An 18534-nucleotide genomic window follows, 5' to 3' on the forward strand; every position below is an offset into this window, starting at 1 on the left:
TGAAAGTAAAATCAAAACTCTTTAAAACATTTTACGAATTAAAATAAAATATAAATATTATTAAAAACAAATGCAACCTGCCCTGACTGTCAGACTATTGGTCCAGTGTCCTGTCACATCAAAGCAAAGCGGATACGTTTTATATTACATCCCCATTACACTCCTGCATAAAATGCAGTTGAAAATAGTCGCCAGCAACAGCAAACTGCTTTCCAAATGCTGTGGAAAGAGGTTAAACACAATTAGAAAACCGATTACCACGGAAAAAACTAACAAGAATGTGTCCTCCAAGCGCAGATGGATCTGTACTCTGTGTCTGAGGGCTGAGAAGCCTGAGGACACCCACAGATTTATTGTGAAAGCTAATGAAATTTCTTACAGTTTCTGCTACTAATTAATTCCACTGTTACACGGAGAGAAGGATAGAGATGTTGTTGTTGCTGGCCTGTTCTTTGCCTCTAGTTGTTTGGACACATTTCACAAGGGTTTAAATGTTTTTGCGCTTTGGAAAGAGTAATTAAGTGTGGAAAACCCTTTAAAAGGTCACATTATTTCACTTTGATTCACACACACACACACACACACACACAAGCCCGCCATGTTTATTTTGTTCTTTACTGACTTCTGTTGTTTTTACACTGAGAGAAGGATATTTTCTTTCCTCTACCTCTTTCTCATTAAGACATTATTTAGTATGTCTACTAAGCCGTTTTCTTTATAGAGAGCAGACATTGGCAGGACCCCACAGTGTAGGTGATTTCAGGTTTAACTGTCCTTCTGGGGAGAAAATGTGACCCACATAAACACCAACTACATTGTGCTGGATGACCTTTAACCCCTGGTCTCTACTGAATCATTAGAGATGCATGAGTGGTTGTTCATCAATGTCACTGATTCTGTTTTGTGGGATCTATAGGGAATACGGGTGCTTGTACACACACACACAGTTTTTGTGTCAGTTGTTCTAACACAATTATGTTAAAAGGCTTTTAAAACGATCACAGCCATATGGTGTATTTCATCCATTCACAAACGCTAATGTGCGAAACTATTTACAAACAGTGTGACATGTCCACATCACATGTCAACCATATGTACATTTAAAAGAACAACCTGTTTAACATAACCACAAGAAAGTATGCATTACAGTGATTTTACCACATTTAAAGGGGCAGTACAACTAAAAAAAGAAAATATAGCTTACTTTTATAGCTTACTTATAGTTTAAGTCATTCCAAACCTAAATTACATAATTTCTTCTGTATATATATATATATATATATATATATATATATATATATATAATGTATAATGTATTATGTACTTAATAATAGGAAGAAAATGTTTTCTATTTTATGATCATGGAAACTTAGCAGAGTTTGGAATTCCGCTGATTTTCTCAAAGCTAATTCATGACGCAGAAATCGTAGTTGCTGATTGTGCTGTTATGCTCTAAGTGAATGAAAGATCCTAAATGTGGCATTTATCATGTCTAACTGAAAAAGAACCTGCTTGGGTTGTTTAACTGGTAGACTGTAATTGGTGAGGGGGCGTGTTCTTACCCTCAGCAGGGGCAGAGATTAAAGGGCCAGGTTCCTCTGGAAACGAGCAGACAGCCAATTGGAGGACAGCAAAGATCCGTAAGAAGCAGGGGGTCAGGGTCGCCATGGCAGCGACACACCAGAGCTGTGAAGGCAGGAATAGAGAAGTGATGTTAAATCATAAAAACAGTGGAAAAAAACATAATACAATGCTAATGAGGAGCTTTGACATTTTAAAATAAACAACACCCTTTCAATGAATCCTTATGAATGATTAATTTGAAATGCTATTAATGGACAGAAGTTCCACAAAAAACCTTTGTCACATGAAAGCATGAGAGAACTGATGCTAAGCTAAAAAAAATTGCAATGCAAAACATAAATATTGCATTCAGCTGTGTATTTCAAATTGAAAAATGTCCATATAAATAATTTAGCTTTAGTATTGAATAAGAGATATTTAACATTATCCTAAATTTATAAATATATAATTTTATAATAGAAATATATAATCAACATTTTCCTCTGTCAGCCATCTTGGTTGGAGCATTAAAATTACTAACTGGAAATAAAATAAATAAATAAAATTTAAAAATGTAAATTTAAATTTAAAATGAATTAAATCTAAATGGTAAAACAGTATTTAGCAAGACAAAATAAAATAAAATAATTAAAAATATTAATAAAAACAAAATATGTTTAGTTTATGTATAGTGTAAATATATATACAGCATTCAGATAATACCATTTGGATAAAAATTTTGCTAACTGAGCTTGTCCAAAGCCCTTATTAGATCAACTTATTTTCTACTGTAGCTCATACACTTTAAGAACTAATATCTCAAAAATCACAATAAATAAATGATTGAATGAATGCATGAATGAATGAATGAATGAATGAATGAATATTTTATTATATTGAAAACAGTAATGATATTAGGATTTTTTTAACTCATTTATTTAGTCATTTATGTATTTATTTAATTTCAAATCACACTAAGACCCTCTATATTTCATGTTTTGTCCTGAAAAAATGAATTGAACATTGATTATGGCCAGAAAATGTGTAGCATAAGTTTCCAGTTTATTGTTAAAACAACCTTCGTGTAAAAAACACACCAATATTATGCCTAAAACGTTGCCTAGGTAGGCAGCATATCAGGTTTTAGGGCAAAACATATAACAAACAGTCTCTGAAAATATAAAGGCAAAAATGTTTAATGATACAAAGAAGTATTGAGTGTTCGACATGCCTCATGCCTTCAATGACTTCATATGAAAATGAAACAATCTGCACAGACGACTCCACATGAGAGTGAGGCAAAACAGAAGCGGTTTATTACTTAACATTTGACATTTATTAGGCACTTTATGAGTAACAGACTGCTTCCAAAACCCACAATACCTGTCTGTAAAGCAAAACAGACTTTTAACAGGTGTGAGGAAACCGTCTGTCTATACGAGTGAGTGTAAGTGGGGCATAAAACTGTTTAACAAAAGCTTTCATCTCCGCCAATCAGATGGAAACCAGATGAGAGTCGTGAGGGCTTCTCTTTCACAGACAACCCTCAATTACTGAAGAGACCCGAGCCCACACACACACACACACACCGCAATTCATCTTCAGCAACTTTTTCATTGAGTGTGTGGAGGAAGGAGTGGTCGGTGGCTTTAGCAGGAGGACCAGAATGATGCCACCATCTGCTCTTTTCTTTTCCACACTCCTTTTTCATCTGTCCTTTTCTTTTTGTCGCTCTGCGTGATTGCTGTAATTGAGTAATTTATGAGTGTGTCAGGCCTCCCTACTGCAGTATATTACTGACACAAACACACACGAGACGTGGAGGGTGAATCGCGGTCAAGCTACATACGTCACATAATCTGAACAGTCTCACACAGCCATACTCATAACTATTGGTATAAAGCAAATATAGTTGATTTTTTTAGTGGTTGATGAATATCAATGAGAATCATGGTGAGGGTGTAGAAAGATCCCAGTCCATTTGAAATCAACACAGAAGAAATCAATGGAATATGTGTTTAGAATATAATACAAATCAAAAGATTTAAGTGTTTATGCTCACCAAGGCTGTACTGATTTCATTACAAATACAAATACAATTCAAAACTGTAATATTGTGAAATATTATTCTAATTCAAAACAACTGCTTTCTCTTTGAATATATTTTGAAATGTAATTTATTTCTGTATTTTCAGCATCATTACTCCAGTCTTCAGTGTCACATGTCCCTTCAGAAATCATTTGAATATGCTGATTTCCTGTCAAGAAGTACCTCTTATTATTATCAATGCTGAAAACACTTTTTACTCTTTTTCAATTTCCCGTTTTCATTTTTCCCGTTTGTATAATCTCAGTTAAAGTTTTCTTTATTTCAAGTAACTTTTGTTTGTTTGTTTGTTTTGTTTTAGTTTCCCATAATGCCCTGGTCCTTGGTGAATAAAAGCATTTAAAAAACTCCTGAATGGTCATTTCAACAACATAAACAATACAGAATATACAGTTGCTTTCAAGTATGCCTCAAACCGAAAAGCCAGCCAATCAGATTTGAGTTTGCAGTTTTCAGTTCATTGTGTAAAACAGTATATATATATATATATATATATATATATATATATATATATATGTTTAAAAAAAATTATAATGATGATTTTCATCATTAAAAACCTAAAATTCAGAAGTGTTTTAATTACAGAGATGGAGATTGTTTTGCCTCAGAGGATTTGTTTGAGAACTTTCTCTATCATCCCTTCTTCTGCTTTCAACGTGTCCCCAACAATACACGCATTACCACTTAAATGAGATGAAACAATGAATAATGTAATTAAGACATCCCTCAGGATGACGGAAATAAAAGAGATGGAAAAACTAATTGAAAGAACTCTAGATGCCTTTGGTTTTGAAATGAATAGTGGCCTTTTGAGGGTTTAAATTCATAAGGCAGAAATGAATCTCAATGGCATTAGAGAGAGACGAGCGACTCTATTAGTCCATTAGCACAGCGCACACAATGTTTATCTACCACACACATAAAATGAAGAACATTGTCAAAAACACTGCTTTACATAGGCCACATCTTATAAGTTTTATATACAGTGCCACTTGCAGGACAAATATCACAATTACTGCATTTACTTACACTTGAGGTTAGGGGTCCGAACAAATCACCAACCCCTAGGTAGTAAACTTCAGCATTGTTTGTGCATCGTTTGTGCTACGGTCATGAATGTTGCCTTAAATCATGCACACAGCTTGTTGTAGTGAAGTTTCTTTTCTAAGAAATCAGACAGAATTCAGAAATCAATCCACTCAAAAATTAAAATGTGCATATATGTGTTTTTGTAAAGAAAACCTTACAGACCCCAAACTTTTGAATGGTACAACAAACTATTTTATTCCAAAAGTGCCAGGAAATCTGTTTTCCATGTTACGACCCCTTTAAGTTGAGAAACAAAAAAATCATATTGAACAAAATGGTGTGTGTATTAGTGTGTGTGCGTGTGTGTTTCCAGGCTGTTTATAAGGGGCACTAAAAGGACAAAAGTACTGGTGGGCACACAGAGCTTCTGAATGCTTCATAAAGAAACCATTCATTGTCTAGAGCCTTCAGAACTGCTCTCTCTCTCTCTTTAATCTCCTTCATCCCCCTGTCCCACTCAAGCTTGAACCCTTTTGCCCGAAGGAAAGGTCAGAGGTCAGTATAGGTATCCTCCCGTGGGGTTTTTACAACAGAAAAGACATCTCTAGTACAGAACTGGTCTGTAATTTGGTTTAAGGGGGTCGTGACCAAGCCACAGACACATTACGTTTTGTGATAGCTCTAAATTAAACCTAATAGGCAGTGATACCACCTCAATTGTTCCTTATTAATGGAACACACACACCTCACAAACTCTCTCACTTCCTTCCTCTCTCACACACTCAAGCAACGAGGCCTGAATAACACAGGAGCCGTCCAAGTCTTTGTTGGCAGGCTGATGGTGCTAACAGCCGTTAAAATGAAATGCTTTAAACAGCAGTCAGAGACACAGCGGATGGAAATCCCTCACAGAAGCACGTCCAAAACATTTAAACAATTACTGGAATGTCATTGAGGCCGAGACTATTGTCCACAAAAGTCTAACCCACAAGTGCCTTAAAATTCACTGCACCTGGTCACAGTAACCCGACAGTGAACCACAAAACACATAATATAAAGGGACCGTTCTTATATTATGTGTTTTGTGGTTCACTGTCAGGCTACTTTGACCAGTTTACATACTTCCATAGTAGAGTATGTTGACCGTTTATATGCGTTTACTCTTCTCTCTCTCTCTCTCTCTCTCTCTCTCTCTCTCTCTCTATATATATATATATATTCACTGTATTTATATAGAGGGACCGTTCTTATATTATGTGTTTTGTGGTTAATTGTCAGGTTACTTTGACCAGGTTTTATTTTTCAGCAAGGATGCATTAAATCGATCAAAATTGACAGTAAAATACATGTATAATGTATTTCATAAATTGCTTTTGGGTAATGAAAGGTTCATATTTTGGTTTTGGGAGTTCCAAACAAGAGGTTGAAATGCATGCAAGGTCAAAAAACACTTTCAATGTCTTATAATATGCATTTATTTTACCTTATTTGCTCAACGACTCCCAAACAATTAGTTTAACGATTAATTTTTCCAAACTCCTCCTTTGCTTGACGCTAATCTGTGGTGATTGGTCGATTTCATTTTCATTTCATCATGCCTGAACTTCCTGATAAAGCAGCGTTTGTGAGCGCAGTGCTGCTTTGTGTACAGCGTTACCATGGAAACCGCTATCTTTATCACCTAGTGGCATTGCATTTTCATTCAAAGACCAATGCAAAAAGACTAACAAGTTGGTGGACAATATGCAAATGTTTCACGTTGACGTCACTGAAAGTCAAATCTTTCTTTTAAGAGACAATAACTTTATACATGGTGCACTTTCAGGTTTAAAACTTTGCAGGATGTTTTCATCCACTTAGAGCTGCGTTACACACTGCATGAAAGGTAATTTTCAGAAATCCATAATAGGGGCACTTGAATTCAATGCCAAAGCAAATTAAGCTGCTTTGCCATTTACTGTATTGATTAAAACATTAAGTTTTCAGGATTCGTGCATTTAATTAATTTTAATTCAGTAATTAACTAAATTAGATTGAAATTTGTTATAAAGCTGTATACAAGCAAATCTAAAAAAAAAAAGATCTTCTGGTGTTTGTTGTTCAGGCAAATATGAGACACTAATGTCTTGCTCCCTTTAGAGTGCTCACGTCAGGAACCCTTTTTAATGTGGAATGTTTTCCAAATCAGTCACCTTTTAGGGTCTATTTCAGTTAGACTGCCTTCGAAGACAGCTGCCAATAGACCTTCATCAGGGTAGCACCATATTTGATTTTTGACAGAAATGAAATTACCAACAAGACTGTGAGGAATTCAAATACAGTGCGTTCAATGGATTGTCGTGTTGTATAACAACATACTTGTTCAGCTGATGAAACATCTTTCCCCTAAACACTTTTGGCAGACAAACACTTCATAAATCAATCCCGAAAGTTGTTAAAATTATGTGATCTAGGACATTTATACAGGTTGTGTTTTCCTTTCCTTTCCTTCATACAACCTTTTTTTCATCCAATATGGCGTCTAACCTGAGTAAGGCCTATGGAGGCAGTCTAGAACCATTTCTGAAACAAAGATATTAAAATATCTCACAATACTACTGTTCTATATTTTGAGTCCTATAACACATGATAACATCAGAAGATAGCCTAGAAGAGACATTTTAGGGGGTGCATAAACATTGCTGTGACCACGCTGTCCTCACTCACTCAAGACCACCAAATTAATCTGATGTATTGGACCACTTTATCTCTAAACTCAGCTAAAACCAAATAAACACCTTAAAAAATGCAGAGACCAAATATGGTGTTGATAATTAGAATGACCTCCTTCTAACCACTTGCATAGCAAAAGTCTGAAATCTTCCAAAACACGCCTCGGAGGTCAAAAAGTCGAACCTCAACCTTTGTCAGACAAATAAAACAAACCACGGCAACTGGTACAGCGACACTGGTGTTCAAACACAGACCAGTAGACCTCGATATTTTCCTATCGGGTCTCTTGAGGCTTGCTTTCGGGCCTCCATAAATACACACAGGATGTCATATCTCAGCAGGGTCTGTGCTATCTCTCAGCAAGCTTCCCGCCTTTACGTCAGTGACCTCTTTACATGGTCTGAAGTAGGTGAAGTTTAACTCTGTGGAAACAACCGCGGCTCTGTGTTTGATGCAGAATGACAGGAAGGAGAAGTAAAGGGCCTCATTCTTGTTATTCTAATGAAGAAATAATGCATGGAATGATATGAGCATGGTGAGATATCATAGACGAGGAGCCAAAAATGAGAGACAGGATTACACAATGCTGCTGATTTGCTCTGTTACATTATATCTTTTGAATCTATATATTTAAAGATGGATATCATTGCTGATAGTAGATTTGTATATATTCTAACCAGTAGAGTATCAGAAATATTGAAGCCTCTCTGTGAACCATGAGATGCCTGTCATGCATGGATGGAATATTGCTGATGGAAACAGGCAAGATTTTATACTGACCAATTTATCTCTCTCTTAAGCACTTTGATATTGATTTATCACTCTAGATTTAACCATAACTATAATATAACTGGCTTTGTGTAATGCTTTGTGTAATGTAAAAATGTAATCTAAATCATGATACTTGTATGTTTTACAGTACAATTACACATAGTAACACAATATTTAGTACCAATTAAACAATGTTAAAGAATCTATTATTAATTTTGCATGTTAATTTATCACTGCCATTTAATATTTTAAGTAATATATTTTTTAAATATACTTTTATAAAGCAAAGACACATCAAATTGACATTTAATAAATGTATTCTATTATAAATAAATTACATTATATATTTATTTTATTTCAAATAAAGGCTGTTCTTTTTTAACTTATTTAAGCACAATTTTCACAAAAATACAGTAAGCAACACAACTGTTTTCAGCATTGATGATAATTAAGATTTTTTTCTTAAACACAAAATCTGCATATTAGAATGATTTTTGAAGAATTAAAAATAAATCATTTTAAATTGTAACACTCACTTCTCACACCCTCAAATTGAAATTAAAACTGAAAACCAGAAATGTAAAGTGGTTCACCCGAAACTACAATTGCATCGTCATTCCAAACCTCTCTTTCTTTTATCCTTAAACATAAAAAAAAAAACTTTAAAAGTATATTCTTAACATAAAATAGCTGAAACATCTTTCATGAGATTTAAATGCTACTGTGGAAAGAAAGATGTTTCATCTTTCTTTCCACAGTAGCATTTAAATCTCATTTACACTTTTTAGGTTTAATAGCTCTCTAAATGTGTCCAAAGATCCATTATGGGTGTTTAGAAGCAGATTTATTCGGTAATATATTTTTTCCAATATGAATCATCAGTGTTCAGAATTTTAAACGCTGTATATGATGTGCTGATTGTGATGGGCACATTAGAATTCTCTCTCACACAGGTCTGTCACCTCCATCTGGAGTCCAACGGGACTCATTCAAATAAGAGTCAAAAAGGGGTGAGTCCCTGAGAGTAATACATCCATGAACACGGATGGATGGATGGATGGATGGACAGAGAAGGGAGAAAGCATAAGGAATTGCTGTCTAATTTTCAGAAAACACCATAGAGTCCAAAAAACTTTGCAATGCTTATATCATGTTTTTAATGGTGCTTGCTAAAGCAAGATTATTACTATTACCATACGTCAAGTTAGTCTTCTGAACAAACCCTTAACCCTAAACATGGTACTGGAGTCCATTACCATCACTGTACCGTGGTACCTACTCAGTAGCTTCAAGCCAAATTAATGTGTGCATGTGTACATTGCTCATGTTTTCATACAGAAAATCAATAATGAGGCACCTTTTCAAATGAAGGGAAAAAGGCAGTGGAAACTCATCAGTTTTCCTGCTGAACATGCTGCTTCTCTCTCACGTACACACATGCTAATACTGTTTTCCTCATTAGCATACACTAAATGTATACAACAACACAGTGTTTCACCTTTAGCTTCTGACTCCTGTTGGAATCCATTAAAACCACGTAGAGCTGTAACCTTCACACACACAGACACAAACTGAACCACAGTTGATCCCTCTTTTAAGATTTTAAAATGTCTAAACATTTTCTGATTTGCATCTGTCTTGATAAAGATCCCAGCCGACAGCTACTTTCTCAGTATCTGTTGTGATTCATAACTCATTGTCTAAATTTATACAATGCATGCTCTTCTATATTCAAGAGGAAAAGCCCAAGTCTCTATACAGGCTTTAATGTGGCACAGATATGATGTATGAAGTCATTTTACAGCACAGCGCACAATCTAAATCACAGTGTCTTATGTAAACTTCTTTAATATACTTTATGTAATATTGGACTCCCAAAGCACATCGTAATAACTAGCCTGTCATTTTATGTAGCGCATATGTGAGAAAAACACAATAAACATTCACAGCACAGCGACTACCGCAAACTTCATGATAAACACAATGTGGATATTAATCATGACTGCAAATGCACAGAACAGCTGCATAAACTATTTTTGTATTGTGCACATCTAAAAAAAATATCTAGAAAAGCAAGCTAGGTAGAATGAAATACAAACAGAGAGAATGATCAAATAACAGACAGACAGACATTTGACAGACTACAAACAGACATTAAACCGAAATTAGACAGACAACAAACAGACATTAGACTGATGACAAACAGACATTAGACAGATAGACAGATATTATACACGCGACAGACATACATTAGACAGATGACAGACATACATTAAACAGACAGACAGACAGACAGACAGACAGACAGACGGACATTAGACAGACAACAGACAGACATTAGACAGATGTCAGACAGGCATTAAACAGACAGACAGATGAACATTAGACAGACATTAGACAGATGACAAACAGACATTAGACAGACAGACAGATATTAGAAAGACGACAGACAGATATTAAACAAACAGACAGACAGAGAGACAGACAGATGGACATTAGACAGACATTAGACAGATGACAGACAGACATTATACAGACATCAAAAAGACATCAAACAGACAGACATTAGACAGATGACAGACAGATATACATTAAACATACAGACAGACAGACAGACATTAGACAGACAACAGACAGACAGACAGACATTAGACAGGCGACAGACAGACATTAGACAGACATTAGACAGACGACAGACGACAGACAGACATTACACACGACAGACAGACATTAGACAGACAGACAGACAGACATTACACACGACAGACATTAGACAGACAGACAGACAGACAGACATTACACACGACAGACAGACATTAGCCAGACATTAGCCAGACATTAGACAGGCATTAGACAGACATTAGACAGACATTAGACAGACATTAGACAGACGACAGACGACAGACAGACATTACACACGACAGACAGACATTAGACAGACAGACAGACAGACATTACACACGACAGACATTAGACAGACAGACAGACAGACATTACACACGACAGACAGACATTAGCCAGACATTAGCCAGACATTAGACAGGCATTAGACAGACATTAGACAGGCATTAGACAGACATTAGACAGATGACAAACAGACATTAAAAATATATTAGACAGACAGACATTAGACAGAAGACAGACAGAAATACAATAGAAAAGGACTTAAGGCCAGTTATAAAAATATACCATGGTAAACACAGTTTTAATTCAAATACTTTTGTGTTAACAGTTGTTAGACAGACAGATCGACTGACAGATGGACGGATGGATAGACAGACAGACATAAATAGAATGACAAAATAAAAGAACAACAGAATGATAGACAGACAGATAGATCTGGCTTCAATTAATATAGGCAGTTTACACTATCCTAGTACTCATTCAGATAAGGATTCAGTTAAAGATTACACACTCCACCCTCACACTGCGTTCTAATTAGAGCCCAGATCTCTCCTTACATGACTAACTAAAACACATTGAATCAGCATTCTCATTAGAATGTTTATTAACTAATCTGTTAAGGTTAGCATTAGCATTTGCGCTAGTCACAGGTTCCCGGTGATTTTTAGCAGACCTTGTTTAACCCAGAAAGAACCGCAAGGTTTTAATCTCTGCGGCGTTCAGCCTTTGATCTCGACTAAATCACTGCACTCCCGCCCATCATACTAAGATGCACAATATAACTAATGGAACAGAGAATGAAAGAGAAGGGGATCAGGCCAGGAAATACGAGTTTGTAGCTGCTTTAAAGATACTTGTAAGGTTTTAGCAATTTCCTGAGAGACATGTCGGCTGGAACATAATTTTAATGGGTTTTCGGAGTCCTCTGTGGGATGTGGGATGTCATCCAGTGCTCCTTCCAGCATGCTAACATCAAGCTTGACCTGTGTTATTATAAATTTAGCAATGAGAGTTGATCGCAGCACCATCTGAACGCTGTATGTCACTGCAACGTGGGTTTACAGCCCACTCAGCACAAGGTCTTGTAGGACAGAGAGTAAGGAAATGAATCATGGACATTTTGATTGAGTCAGCTGTTTTCTGGGGGCATGGGGGCACATGCTAATGAATAAGAAAGAGCGAGACACAGGATATCAATGTTACAGATTTAGATGATACCAAAACTGCATACATTGATCCAACACAGAAGCTGTTGTAACTGCCTCTTACGTAAAAATGAAAGAAAAAGCCGCCTATTTTAAGTCCAATCAATGTCAATTTTCCACAGCATTGTGCAAACAATGTGCACATCGTGTAAATGTACAGAGTGTTTTATTTCAGGGAAACAAAACACTGCTTACCAATTATGCAACCTCATCCGGATAATGTGGCATGGCACAGGAAACACAATAGTGAAGTGACATTCAGCCAAGTATGGTGACCCATACTCAGAATTTGTGCTCTGCATTTAACCCATCCGAAATGCACACACACAGAGCAGTGAACACACACACACACTGTGAGCACACACCCGGAGCAGTGGGCAGCCATTTATGCTGTGGCGCCCGGGGAGCAGTTGGGGGTACCTAAGCTCAAGGGCACCTAAGTCGTGGTATTGAAGGTGGAGAGAGAGCTGTTCATGCACTACCCCCACCGACAATTCCGTCCGGCCCGAGACTAGAACTCACAACACTTCGATTGGGAGTCCAACCCTCTAACCATTAGGCCACGATTTCCAGTTAAAAAAATATGCCATGGTAAACACAGTTTTCTCAAAATACTTTTGTTTTAACAGTTGTTATTATAATGCAAGATGGGATCTAATAACCATAGTATTTTTGTATGGTAATGGTAATTGTAGTTGCTATGGTTTAATTTAATGAGGAAAGCACACGAACATTGTATTTATTGTGGTATTCTCCAAAGTACACCACGCATATACCTTATATTCTAGATTAATATGGTATTGATTGAATATCATATGTAAGATATCCATGATATCCCTGACATGTCACTGATATCTGATATACTGCATTGTTATTGATAACTATTAAAAACTGTTTTTGGTAACTGAAAGTTTACATTGGATGAAAAACTATATGAACTATATATAAATAACTAACTAACTAGCAACTAACTATATATCAAAACTATATTGGGGTTAATGAAAATAGTTTTTGGTAGCTGAAATAAAGCTTAAATAAGATATAAACATTAGATGAAAAACTTAAATGAAATTTTTAAATTAATGTTTATGTTATTAAATTACAAAAATGAAAATAAAAAATAAATTAAAGTTAAATAGAAATATTATTTAAAAATGACCAAAAACTAAAATGAACTGAAAATTGAAAATATAAAAATAGAAGTAAATTCAAAACATTAAAACAAACTAAAATAGTAATAATACTAAAATAACACTACTGATATTACTGACATACTGTGGTTTTAAATCAATGACCTTGACAGTTTACACATAGAAATGTAAGTGGGAAAATCAAAATTCCCATCAAGAACCCCAACTATTATAACTGCAGCAAACAGAGTTACACGGGTTAAAAACTTCACTACTCGCAGTGTGTGTGTAATGTGCTCTGCGTTGGAGACCAGGATAATAAAGCTGTTTATGGGGCTGCTTTATGAGAGGGATGTTTTAAAGGGGGAGGCAGAAGGCCTGAGGGACAGAAGCTGCTAACTAACGGTTATTAATACAGAACATTACAACAAAATGACTAACGTAATATTAGTTATTTAAAAATGTAAATACAGCTGCCTGTATTCATATATTATTGATATATTTATATATTATGAATAATACTTTTTGAATAAAAAAAATTACATTCCCAAAGGGAGTTTTTATTCAGATTTAGCTCATTCATGCGGACAGTCATTAATTCTGTTTATCAGTAAACGATGGAGAACAGACTCTTTATGGCAAATGTTATATATATATATATATATATATATATATATATATATATATATATATATATATATATATATATATAGTTGTTTTTTACAGTACTGTTCTAAAGCAGTCGAGTGACTGCTTTTTTTTGGTAAAAGTCAAATTTTTGCGTACATACAGACAGATAGACAGATAGACAGACAGACAGACAGACAGACAAACAGATAGATAGATAGATAGATAGATAGATAGATAGATAGATAGATAGATAGATAGATAGATAGATAGATAGATAGATAGATAAAAAAAACATAGGTGTCTTTAGGGCCTTATAGCAACAAGGAACCACGATCTGCTATCAAACACAACACAAATTTTTAAAAGGTGGCAGCTCCGTTCTTAGCCAAAGGCAATCACAATGCATAAAGCAATAAGAAAGCAATTTTGTCTAGACCTCTAATCCTTGCAAATAAAAATTAGCCAGTCGATAAGATGGAAACAGCTCATTTTGACAAGCCTTCAGTCAAATCCCTGTTCAGATTCATTTCTCTTCAACAACAAGAGATTCAATCCTTCGCTCTCTCATGATTTTGCTTGTTTAGCATCTCAAAAGGAAACTGAAAAAGCATGATGGAGCTGCAGACTGAATGTAGATTGGGAAAGATAGAAATGGAAAGGAAGAATTATGCTGGAAACAGCATCACCACATGTTATTTACACACATTTTTTGTATGCATGGAAACTGTTTTCTTAATGGGTTATTGATTTATAAAGTTAATTGATTCTGTTGGCACTTTCTAAAATAAAATTAATTTTCCATTCACATGTATGCACATTTCGGAAAACAGCATAAAAACAGCAGTATGTTACACTGTTGTCATGGCCATTTACTTTATTTTATCTAGCTACATACATTTTCACATACTATTTGGAAACAGTATGCAGTAGGCAGTATATTGGTAATAGATTTCAAACACAGCCACACAATCTGAATAAACCACATGGACTGTGTTGTGCATGAACAAATGTACTTCTCACAATCCTAAAGTATTGCTCTCTGCTTATACTAAAACCAGAGTCAGCTTCTAAAGCCAAGACTCTGCATTAGTGCAGCAACATTTGCATTTCTGACAGCTTAAAATCTGGAGTAGGCTGTAAATATGCACACGCACATGAAACTCAAATGAATATGAGGTATAATAAATAAAAAACGTTATCAGTCAAGATCTTATTTAGAAGCGCTGATGAAAGGCAATCTATCTTTGGCACAAATGCGCCGTCACCATGGAGAACAAGCTTAAAGTTTTGTGTTTGTATTTGTGTTGAACTTGTATATACAGATTTCATGTGCACAGTCTTCAGATCTTCAGATCTGTTAGTGTGACACACACACACACGGAGTATATACTGCAAACTGTCAGTCCCTATTTTAAAAGCTCCCTGTTGATTTTTCCATTTCCTATTTATGTGTCAACAGAAAATGTCGCTGTGAGTGTGATGTTTAAATAATGAGACAGGTTCAGATCTGTGACTTTGTTTAATAATTAATGAGCGGAGGCTAATTACCAGAACGCAAGCTGAGTGTGAGAGGAAGAGTGGGATGCAGTGGCGGCTCGTGGGTTTTAAAATAGAGGTGGCACACTAATTGTAAAGGTCTGGGCTGGGGCAATTCCAGGATATTCATTTTGAGGTCAAAAGTTTGGGATCAGAACATTTTTTATGTTTTCTTTTACAGGAGTACCTATGCTCATCAAGGCTGCATTTATTTGATCAAAAATACAGGGGAAAAATTATATTGTGAAACATTATTATGATGTAAAATAAAAAAATTATATTTTAATATACATTAAAAATATAGTTTATTCCTGTGATGCAAAGCTGAATTTGCATCAGCCATTACTCCAGAAAAAGTGTGACATGACACTGTAAATAAATAATATTCCAGAAAACTATAACTAAGCTTAGACCAAAAAAGAAAGAAAGAAAGAAAGAAAAAACTGAAAGTGAAAAAAGGAAAACAAACATTCTATGTTCTATTCTAACTAAACTAAAAACTAGAAAAAAGAAAACTAAACCAAAACTAAAGAACATAGTTTACAGACTAAAATAAAATAAAATAAAATAAAAACAATTAAAAAAAAAACGTCCTATTATCACGGCCATTAGCTGTTCACAGGAAAGAAATGTTCAATTTCTTCAGGAAATGTAAAGATCATACATACATTTTTTACATAAAGTACACGTCTATTTAAAATACATATTTCAGTTCTTGTCTGACAGTTAAAAAATCACAGTCTCTTACTTTGTCCCTTGTGCATAAGTAATTATTTTTATTCTTAGTTTGATTTCTCTGTCAAATTCTAGTTTTTTAAGAGTTTCTTCATTGTTAATAACTGTTGCTGTGAGGAGGCCATTTCCTATAACCTTATAACAAACTTTAAACGTAGTTTTCCACTCAGACACCTAAATGTAATAAATGCAGAGGCTTGTGTCGTGCTGAAATGTCCCCCTCAGGTCCCAATGAAAGCTAGAGACCGTTAGTTGACCGTGTGTCGCTGCTTTAATGCAATAAGCAGAGAAAGAGAGAGAAAGGGGGTGGCTAAATGCTGCAGATGGATCTTCTGTGGAGACTTTGACTCTTTCTCTCTCTCTCACACACACACAAGTCTGTCTACTGAGGTCTAATGCCTGTTGATTTACGATCATGGCACAGGAAGACCGCAGTGTTGTTGTAATCCACCCGGCTCAAAACTGCAAGGACTATTAGTGCAGCTCAGCACAATCTACACACTTCACCAAATCACGCCGAAACAGTGACAACAAAATGTGTCAGACTCAGTGGCCCCGCAAACATTAAAGGCCGGGCTTCCGGCCCGAGAAGACTAAAGACATTGCATCCTATTCTAGTCACAGTCCATATGGGTAAATATGACATCGAATATAACTCTGAGAACAAAAATGAGAAAAATGATCTAAAAATCAATCAAACAACGTACATTTACTCAGGCATGAGCCATTAAGGCTCGTTTCCAAAGACCCTGTAAAAACTAAAGTGCATTTTGTCACACACTTGTGTAGATAAGAAACATACTTGTAAAGAATAAGGTTTTATGAGTTTTTGATTAGTACTTTTTGGACTTTTTCAAGCAAAAATGATCTAAATATCCATGAAACAAGATTTATTTATGTATGCAACACTGCATGAGCCATTAAGCATTGTTTCCATAGATTCTACTATATCTTACAAGAGAATTATTTCTTTTTTTCACTTGTTTTCACATTTATACTTAAAATATAAAGCAGCAAGACAAAACATGCTTGTATAACACATTGTCTGGAAACAAGTCTTACAATATCTTATGCATGTGAAGAAAACTTACTTAAAGTATTTGTGGTAGCACTTTAGAATAGGTAACACTTGTTAACTATTAACTACGACATTTCTCTCAATAAATTCTTCATTTGCTGCTTATTAATAGTTAGTAAGGTATTTGTTAAGTTTGGGTATTGGGTAAGATTAGGGATGTAGAATAAGGTCAAGTAGAATAAGGCATTAATATGCTCTTAATTAGCACAAATACATGGCTAATAATCTAGTAATATGCATGCTAATAAGCAAGTAATAGGTGTTACCTATTCTAAAGTGTTACCGGATTTTTTGATATTTTAGCTGAAAAATAAGACAAACATACTTGTTTAGAATAAGATTATTGCAGTTTACTTCTAATACAACTCTTGAATATATTTCAGAGACTCAATGTTGTAACATTGCAGCAATGACAGTTACTTCAGAAGTGCTCATGGGGTTTCATTCATGTAACAAACAGAAAGACTTTCAGTCGTACTGCTATACTGTATTTTTTATTAAATAAATGTAGCCTTGGTCACCATAAGAGACTAATTTCAAATTCAAAAAATCTAACAGATGCCAAAATGTTCAACGGTAGTCCAAGACCCAGCGTGTCTCAAGCACAAACTTTCACCACTGCCTTGTAGCTCCCACCATTTATAATACTATGCAAATGTGCAAGGACTTTAGGTTGATATCAAATACAAGCTGCAAATTGATGTATTGAAGAATACTTCAGCTTCAGAAAAATCTCAAGCAGATCTTTAAAACACTGATTTTCAACATGTAGAACCCCGGTTCTCACGCAAAACCAGAAGAGAATCCACGGCTTTACAACACAACAAATATTTTCCACACGGCTAAGCCCGAGAGGGAAACACAACACTGACAGACCGTACAGAAACGGCTGCAGTCAAAGCATGAATGTGCAGAAAACAGGCAAGAGAAGAGAGGAACGGCAGAGCTGGACGAGTCTGTTCCTGGTCTACTTTGCCGGAGGGCGGCTATAAGATGAGATGTCTGCATGTGTGTGTGTGTGTGTGTGTGTGTGTGAGAGAGAGAGAGATTGCCGCAGTGTCTCAGGCACACGCTCTTCTGCTAACAGTTGGACACTCTCTGTTATTCTGACCATGTCAAATACACTTTCAGTTT

At 35.4% G+C, this 18534-nt stretch overlaps 1 pseudogene; it reads right to left on the bottom strand.

Annotated features, from left to right (window-relative positions):
- LOC113073813 (semaphorin-6B-like) overlaps positions 1 to 1688 on the bottom strand; it is a 40996-nt pseudogene extending 39308 nt beyond the window's left edge.
- Between the last annotated feature and the right edge of the window lie 16846 nt (positions 1689 to 18534).

The sequence above is a fragment of the Carassius auratus genome, unplaced genomic scaffold, assembly GCF_003368295.1.
Source record: "Carassius auratus strain Wakin unplaced genomic scaffold, ASM336829v1 scaf_tig00012911, whole genome shotgun sequence".
Taxonomy (NCBI): domain Eukaryota; kingdom Metazoa; phylum Chordata; class Actinopteri; order Cypriniformes; family Cyprinidae; genus Carassius; species Carassius auratus.